General features: G+C 35.9%; 1 non-coding gene across 1 annotated transcript; it reads right to left on the bottom strand.

Annotated features, from left to right (window-relative positions):
* Nucleotides 1-8,590: 8,590 nt before the first annotated feature.
* LOC117030415 (small nucleolar RNA SNORD56) lies at nucleotides 8,591-8,661 on the bottom strand. The gene has a single exon (XR_004424391.1). It is a non-coding gene; the product is annotated as a small nucleolar RNA SNORD56 (small nucleolar RNA).
* Between the last annotated feature and the right edge of the window lie 300 nt (nucleotides 8,662-8,961).

The raw sequence follows: 8,961 nt of genomic DNA on the forward strand, positions 1-8,961 counted from the left end.
CCCATGAGAGAGATCTGATACTGACTCAGGGTTCTAAAGAAGTGTGAGATAGCACGTTCGGTACAGTCACTGTTAAACCTGAGAGAGGTCGCCTTCAGCTGTTCTTCAGAAGGTCCTACGTTTATACACCACTGAGAATAAGATGTGGTTATGCCACCCTGAACGCACTGGATTTTTGTCTGATCTCGGAAGCTAAACAGGGTTGGGCCTGGTTAGTACTTAGGTGGGAGAATAAGATATGATTAGTAATAAGGCCTGAGCTATACTAATGTTTTATGCTAGAATCCATTTTTCCTTTTCTGACTACTATTGTAGCATATTTCTTGTTTAGTTCTACCTTCCAAATACAATGTATTGCAATTTTGGACAGCACAAGTAGATTCCAAGTAGATTTGTTAACTGTAAGGCAATTGGGTCCAAAAGATTAATGAAAAAAAACCATTGTTTTCAGTTCTAATTTGGGCAAGGGTATTTTTTGTTTTGTTTTAGACTTTTAACAGTTTGGTGACTAGTCTTTATTATCCCATTTTTAACTGTAGAACAACACAGATTTACTTCCGCTGAACACAACCCTTCTTTCTACCATATCACTCTCTATGAAAGCATAGCTTTGTCATATGTGTGTAGAATGGAGTGAAGAAAATTACTTACGACACTGAGAGATAATCATTATCACTGCTCTTCGTTTGAGCCCCTCCAGATAAGTTTTTAGTAGGATTCTACAATGAGTGCCCCCTTATGGCCTGCACTATGCTAAAATGGTATATGGAGGACTACAAAGTGGGAATATGTATATATTGTGTATCTATGTGTTGTGTCACATAGTGCAAGATTTATTTTTTCCTGTGAGGTGAAAAAAAATCGAACCACACAAAACAAAATAAGCCAAAACAAAACAAGCAATGGCTATTCATAGTTTGGTTAGGGAGGGAGAAGCGAGCCAAAGGAGAAATCTGCATGGTGTTTTTTCACACAACATAGTAACAACTAAATTCCACTACTTGGAAATAAACCACATTTTCAGAGTACTCAATCAGCCACTTGTAACAGCATTTGAAGTTAGAAAATTAAGCAGTTTTACTGGTGTCATATCTATCAGGCAATGAAGAAAGTTGGACACTTTAATTACCTTCATGCTTGAGTGAAAAAAAAGTAGAAATATTTTTTCTTATTTTAAATAAGTAGTATGGTGTTTTACCTTTTCTCACCATCTCTTCTTGTGACGGCGTTTTCCTAATCAACTAGTGATTGTAGTGGTGAGATCTTGTGTCGAAGTAAATGATGTGTGGAGGTGTCAAGATTCATAAACTCGCAAAGCCTCAAACTTAGCTACTATTATCTATAAAAGAGGAAAATAATTGCATTCACCTCAGGTTTTGGTTTATTTTGTACCTCAAAGAATTAACTGAGGTAATGTATGTACAACACTTCAAACAGTGCTTGGCATTTAGCGAGTGTGCAATAACTTTCAGCTATTATTATTGACATCTCTTGATAACATTCTGTTAGTGTTGTACTGACATGACTAAAAGACTTCTCCATAGATACTTATATTGCATGAACTATTTGTTACTGAAGGCAAAAAGAGACTAAAATTGTTAAATAGTCTCTGATAGCAGTATTTTTTATTTTTATTAAATTTATTGGGGTGACATTCATAATAAAATCACATAGGTTTCAAGTGCACAATTCTGTAATATATCATCTATACATCACATTGGGTGTTCACCAGCCAGAGTCAGTCTTCCTTCCCTTATCATATATTTGACCCTTTTACCCTCTTCTACCACCCCTCTTCCCCCCTTACCCTCTGGTAATCACTAAACTGTTGTCTGTGTCTATGATTTTTGTTGGTTTATTTGTTTGTCTTGTTCGTTTGTTGCTTTCAGTTTTATTCCCCACAAGAGTGAAGTCTGTGGTTCTCAAATTTTTCCATCTGACTTATTTTGCTTAGCATAATAATCTCAAGATCCATCCATGTTGTCTCAAATTGCAGTATTTCAACTTTTTTTATGGCCAAGTAATATTCCATTGTGTATATATACCACATCTTCTTTATCCAATCATTGATCGAAGGACACTTTGTTTGTTTCCACGTCTTGGCCACCATGTATGATGCTGCAATGCACATAGGTGTGCATATATTTTTATGGGTGAATGTTTTCAGATTTTTCAGGTAGATACCCAGGAGAGGGATGGCTGGGTCGTATGGTAATTCCACTCTTAATTTTTTGAGGAAACTCCGTACTATTTTCCATAGTGGCTGTACCAATTTACATTCTGGTGGCAGTAGTGTACGGGGGTTCCTTTTTCTCTACAATCTCTCCGATGTTTATTACTTGTCTGATTGATAATAGCCATTCTAACAGGTGTGAGGTGGTATCTCAGTGTGGTTTTGGTTTCCATTTCCCTAATAGCTAGTAAAGTTGAGCATCTTTTCAAATATCTGTTGGCCATTTGAATGTCCTCTTGGGAGAAGTGTCTCTTCAGGTCGTCTGCCTTTTTTTTTTTTTTTTTTTTTTTAATAATGGTCTTTGCTGTTTTTCTTTCTTTTTTTTTTTTAAATTAAAGTTTATTGGGGTGACAGTTGTTAGATTTCAGGTGTACAATTCTGTAATATATCATCTGTATATCCCATTGTGTGTTCACCACCCAGAGTCAGTTCTCCTTCCATCACCATATATTTGATCCCTTTTACCCTCATCTACCATCCTCCACGCCCCCTTACCCTCTGGTAACCAATAAACTATTGTCTGTGTCTATGAGTTTTTGTTCCTTAATTTGTGTGTCTTGTTCCTTTGTTGTTTTCTGTTTTATATACCTCCCAACAAGCTCTCTGCCCATTTTTAAATTGGATTGTTTTCTTTCTTGCTGTCGAGTTGTGAATTATTTATATATTTTGGGTACTAGCCCCTTACCGAACGTGTTGTTTGCAAAATTCTTCTCCCATTCGTTTGGTTGCCTCTTTATTTTATTAACGGTTTCTTTTGCTGTTCAGAAGCTTTTGAGATTGATATCGTCCCATTTATTGATTTTTGCTTTTACTTCCCTTGCCTTTGAGGTCAAATTCATAAGATCTACTCTAAGACCACGGTCAATAAATTTACTACCTAAGTTTTCTTCCATGCAGTTTATTGTTTCAGGTCTTATATTTAGGTCTTTGATTCATTTTAAGTTAATTTTGGTATATGGTGACAGATAACAGTCTAGGTTTACTTTTTTACATGTGGCTTTTCAAATCTCCCAACACTTTTTATTGAAGAGGCTGTCTTTTCTCCATTGTATGTTTTTGACCTGTTTGTCAAAAATTATATGTCCATATTTATGTGAGTTTATTTCTGGGTTCTCAGTTCTATTCCATTGGTCTGTGTCTGTTTTTCTGCCAATACCATGCTGTTTTGATTATTGTAGCCTTGTAGTACAAGCTAAAGTCAGGGAGTGTGATACCTCCAGCATTGTTCTTTTTTCTTAAGATTAGTTTGGCTTTTCGGGGTCTTTTGCGGTTCCAAACAAATCTGATGATTTTTTTTGTTCTATTTCTTTAAAAAATGCCATTGGGATTTTGATGGGGATCGCATTAAATCTGTATATTGCTTTTGGTAATTTTAACTATGTTGATTCTTCCAATCCATGAGCATGGAATGTCTTTCCATTTCTTTGTTTCTTCTTCAATTTCTTTTAAAAATGTCTTATAGTTTTCAGAGTACAAGTCTTTCACATCCTTGTTTAGTTTATTCCTACGTATTTCTTTTTGTTGCAGTTGCAAAAGGAATTGTTTTTTTTATTTTATTTCTTTTTCTGAAGTTTCATTTTTAGTATATAGGAGTGCAGTGGATTTTTGTAGATTGATTTTGTAGCCAGCAATTTTACTGTAATCATTTATTGTTTCTAATAGCTTTTCGGTGGAGTCGTTAGGGTTTTCTATATATACCATCATGTCATCTGCAAAAAAATGACAATTTAGCTTCTTCATTCCCAATTTGGATGCCTTTTATTTCTTTCTCTTGCCTGATTGCTCTGACTAGGACTTCCAATACTATGTTGAATTACATTGGTGACAGGTGACATTCCTGTATTGTTCTTGATCTTAAAGAAATGCTTTGAGTTTTTTACCATTAAGTGTGATATTAGCTGATGTTGCATATCGCCTTTAATGTGTTGAGGTACTTTCCTTCTGTACTCAATTTATTAAGTATTTTGATCATAAATTGATGTTGTATCTTCTCAAATGCCTTTTCTGCATCTATTGATATAATCATATGATTTTTATTCTTTATTTTGTTTGTGTGATGTAGCACATTGATTTGCATATGTGAACCATCGTTGTGACCCTGGAATGAACCCCACTGGTCATAATGTGTAATCTTTGTAATGTATTGTTGTATTCAATTTGCTAGTATTTTGTTTAGCATTTTTGTGTCTGTATTCATCAGAGACATTGGTCTGTAGTTTAATTTTTTTGTATGTGTTATCCTTAACAGGCTTTGGTATCAGAGTAATGTTTGCCTAATAAAATGATTTAGGAAGTATTGCCTCTTCTTCAATTTTTTTGGAAGACTTTGAGGAGGACAGGTATTAAATCATCTTTGAATATTTGGTAGAATTTACTAGTGCCGCCATCTGGTCTGGGACTTTTGCTTTTGGGAGGTTTTGGACGAGTATTTCAAATTCCTTGCTGTTGATTGATCTTTTTAGATTTTTTAATTCTTCGTGATTTGGTCTAGGAAGGTTATATGTTTCTAAGAACTTGTCCATTTCTTTTAGTTTATTGAATTTGGTGGCATATAGTCCTTCATAGTATTCTTGTATGATCCTTTGTGTTTCTGTGGTATCTGTTCTAACTTCTCGTTTATTTCTGATTGTGTTTATTTGTGTCTTTTTTATTTTTTTTCTTAGTGAGTCTAGCCAGGGGTTTGTCAATTCTATTAATCTTTTCAAAGAACCAGCTATTTGTTACATTAAATTTTTCTGTTGTCTTTTTGTGCTCTATTTCATTTAATTCTGCTCTAATTTTTATTTCCTTCCTTCTGCTGACTTTGGGTTTCATTTGTTCTTCTTTTTCTAGTTCTTTAAGATGTTATGTTAGATTGTTTATGTAGGATTTTTCTTGTTTCTTGAAATAAGCCTGCAATGATACAAATTTCCCTCTTAATACTCCTTTTGCGGTATCCCAATAATTTTGATATGATGTATGTTCATTCTCATTTGTTTCTCTATATCTTTTGATAGCTCCTTTTATTTCTTTTATGACCCAGTCCTTATTTACTAGCATGTTGTTTAATCTCCCCATATTTGTGGTTTTCCCACTTTCTTTTTGAAAGTATCTCCAAATTCAAATCATTGTGGTCAGGAATATGCTTGGTATGATTTCAGTCTTCTTAAATTGCCGAGGCTAGTTTTGTGTCCCAAACTTTGGTCTATCCTTGAGAATGCTCCATGTGCAATAGAAAAGAAGTTGTAGTCTCGTGTTGTAGGATGAAAAGCTCTATAAATGTCAGTTATTTCCATGTGGTCTAATGTGTCGTTTAAGGTTGATATTTCCTTATTCATCTTTTATTTGTGTGCTCTATCCGTAGCTGTCAATGGGGTATTTAGGTCCCCTACTATAATTGTGTTTTTGTCAGTTTCTCCCTTTAGTTCTGTTAGTAGTTGCTTATATATTTTGGTGTCTTTGATTTGGAGCATATATTTTGATAAGTGTTACATCTTCTTCTTGTCACTTTTATCATTATGAAATGTTCATCCTTGTCTCTTTTTACCCTTTTTATTCTGAAGGCTGTTTTATCAGATATACTTGTAAGTATAACTACGCCTGATTTTCCCTGGATACCATTTGCTGGGAGTATCATTTTCCACTCCTTCACTTTGAGTCTATATTTGTCCTTGTAGCTGAGATGTGTCTCTTGGAGGCAGCATATGGTTGGATTTCGTTTTTGTTCCAATCCACTGCTCTGTGCCTTTTTATTGGTAAGTTCAGTCCATTTACATTTAAAGTTATTATTGATATATGAGGATTTCCTACAGCCATTTTAGCTTCTGTTTTCTGGTGGCTTGGTGTCTCCATTGTTAATATGCCTTTGTATTTTTGCCTGTTATTTTAGTTTGGTGGTATTCTATGAATTTTTCCTCTGTTTCCTCTTTTTTATAATGTTATGTGTCTCAGTGGTAGATTTTTTTTTTGAGTGGTTACCATAAAGTTTATGTAAAAGAAAGTTTCGTATATACAGTAGTCCTTTTTCTTCAGCATGCATCTTATCTCCATTCCCTTTTGCAAATTTAGACATTTATCTCTTCCCCTTTTATGTTTTTGTTACCACAAGTTATCCCTATTTATGCTGTGAGTTTATTTCCGAGTTGCAGTATCAAATTGTTTTCTTCTCATTTTCTTTTTCTTTGTTTTTTAAATCTCCTTTACCCTTTATGTTATTTATGTTTAAGTGTATAGTGCCGTATTCTTTGTAGGAGTTGCCATTTTCTGCTTCTGTCTGTCTGTTAATAATCTTACTAGTAGTTTTGTATCCTTTTGTCCTTTTGTTTCAGATAGAGTAACCTCCTTCAGTATTTCCTATAATTCAGGCCTTGTGGTGGAAAATTCCCTCAGCTTCTGTATATATGGAAAGGTCTTTATTCCTCCTTCATATCTAAAGGATAATTTTGCAGGATATATTATTCTTGGCTGGTAATTTCTATCTTTCAGTAGTTTGAATATTTGATTCCACTCTTTCCTTGTTTGTAGAATTTCTGCTGAAAAATTTGATAATATCTAATGGGCTTTCCTTTGTAGGTTATCATTTTCTTTTCCCTGGATGCCTTGAGAATTCTGTCTTTGTCATTAATTTTTGACAGCTTCTCTATAATGTGCCTTACAGAAGGCCTATTAGGATTGAGGTAGTTAGGTGTTCTGTTTGCTTCTTGTATTCGAGGATCCAATTCTTTCCATAGGTTTGAGACATTCTCTTCGATTATTTGTTTGAATAGGTTCTCTGTTCCCTTCTCCCTCTCTTCTTCTTCTGGTATACCCATTATTCTCATATTGCTCTTTCTGATGGAGTCATAGTACTTGTATTATGCTTTCATTGTTTTTTTTTGTTTGTTTTTTTGGGTTTTTTTGTGTTTTTTTTTAACTCTCAAGTCTCTCTCTTCTTCCATCTGCATTATTTCCAAATTTCTATCTTCGGTATCAATAATTCTTTCCTCCTTCTGGTCAGGTCTATATTCTAAGCTTGCTTTTTCATTCTTTATCTCTTTTAGTGAATTCTTCAGCTCCGGAATTTCTATTTTTTATTTATTTCAATCTCTCATTATTCATTTTGTTCATTGATTTTTATTTCTGAGTTGACTAAAGTGCCTCTCTGAGTTTTCTTAGCACTTGTTGGTTTTTTTTTTAGAACTGCAGTCTTGAATTCTCTGTCATTTATGTCACACATTTCCATGTCTTTAAATTTTTTTTCTGGGTATTTTTCATTTTCTTTCTGAGCTGCCTTGTTGCCTTGGTTATTCACAGTAATTAATGGATTATTTCTCTTCCTGGGCATCTACAGTAATGAATTCTGCAGCAAGTTGCTATGAAGAGGTCTTTTGTTTTACTGTAGGTAGCACTGGATCATTTTATTTTCTCTTGCCCTTTTGTGCTTCTCAGCTTAGAAGATTTTCTGGGGTGGTGGGCGTCTCCTCTGTGATCAGCTCGCCTCAGACAGCCGGCACCAACCCTGTGGGAAGATGTGGTTTGCAATGGGGTCCTGATCCCCTGAAATCCCACTGTTACCCATGCAGCCAGATGCAGAACTGTGTGCTGCAACAGCCCTGGGTGTCCCCGCTGGCATCATCCATGAAAGGTGGGGTGTGGTGGGCTGGGAGAGGCCATGTTGTGTTTGTGTCTTTGTTTTCCTCCAAGTAATGATGACTAGAAGACCACAGCTTCCTTGTCCCTATATTTCCACCCTTGTTGCTGGAATTAGCCACTGTGTGTATCTGCTACTCAAAACTGTCTCTCCAGTTCTCAGGGCTGTAGATATTCTGCTCTTTAATTTGACACTGCTGTAGTTTCTTCTTCGGCCCACTGCTAGCACTGGGAGGTTGTGGATGAGGCAAACTCTGGGGTTGGGGAGGAGGTTGCCAGGCTTCCTGGCTTTGTTTTCTGCCCTGCATTGAGGACTGTTAGAACACAGTTGTCACACTTCTGTATTCAGTAGCCTCGACGTCTCTGCCCCCATAGTTGAGACCCCCATAGTTTGTTTAGTATCCTATGTTGGTCACTCAGGGAGGATTGCTCAGAGCCACAGAGGGTGCACTTGAAGCCTGAATCCTCTTCTCTCCCAGGACCACAGAGAGCTCTGAGCTGCATCCGTGGCCATGGCCCCATCTCTGCACTTCTCCCTTCCCTCCTCCTCTGTTTGCCCCTATTCACCCCCCTTCAAATGTGTCAATTCGCGAATCTCACAGATTTGTTTGTTTGTTATATAGGAAATCTTTTGTTGAATTATAGCTGTTCAACTTATTGTAACTTTCGGGAGAGAGATCACGTGGAATCTGTCATGCCGCCATGTTTCTGACTTTACCCTAGCAGCATTTTTGTTTTTTGTTTTTAGCTTCACTCAGACCCAAAGTATCAACACTCACTAGGTGAACTGCTATTGACCAAAAATGTTACCATCATTGTAGCCCAGCAGCATTTTTTAAAAAGTAAGGTTTAGTAAGTAGCAGGAGAGCTTGCATCATCTGTTCCCTCTGGACATTAGGAATTAGTTCAAATGCTCAGTCAATTTTCTTATTTGATTGGGACTATTATTTAAAGTATTAGTTCATTTCAGAAGACAGTTGTATGCATCTGGCATGGTTAAATTAGGAAAACCTTTTCCCTTCTGTTTGCTACCTTTTTTTCTTAATTGAGGTGTTTATTTTGCAGCTAGAGAGACATTGCTTGGGGGGAGGTTGTTAATTCCTCTCCTGCCAATAAGTATA

The sequence above is a fragment of the Rhinolophus ferrumequinum genome, chromosome X (assembly GCF_004115265.2).
Source record: "Rhinolophus ferrumequinum isolate MPI-CBG mRhiFer1 chromosome X, mRhiFer1_v1.p, whole genome shotgun sequence".
NCBI lineage: Eukaryota > Metazoa > Chordata > Mammalia > Chiroptera > Rhinolophidae > Rhinolophus > Rhinolophus ferrumequinum.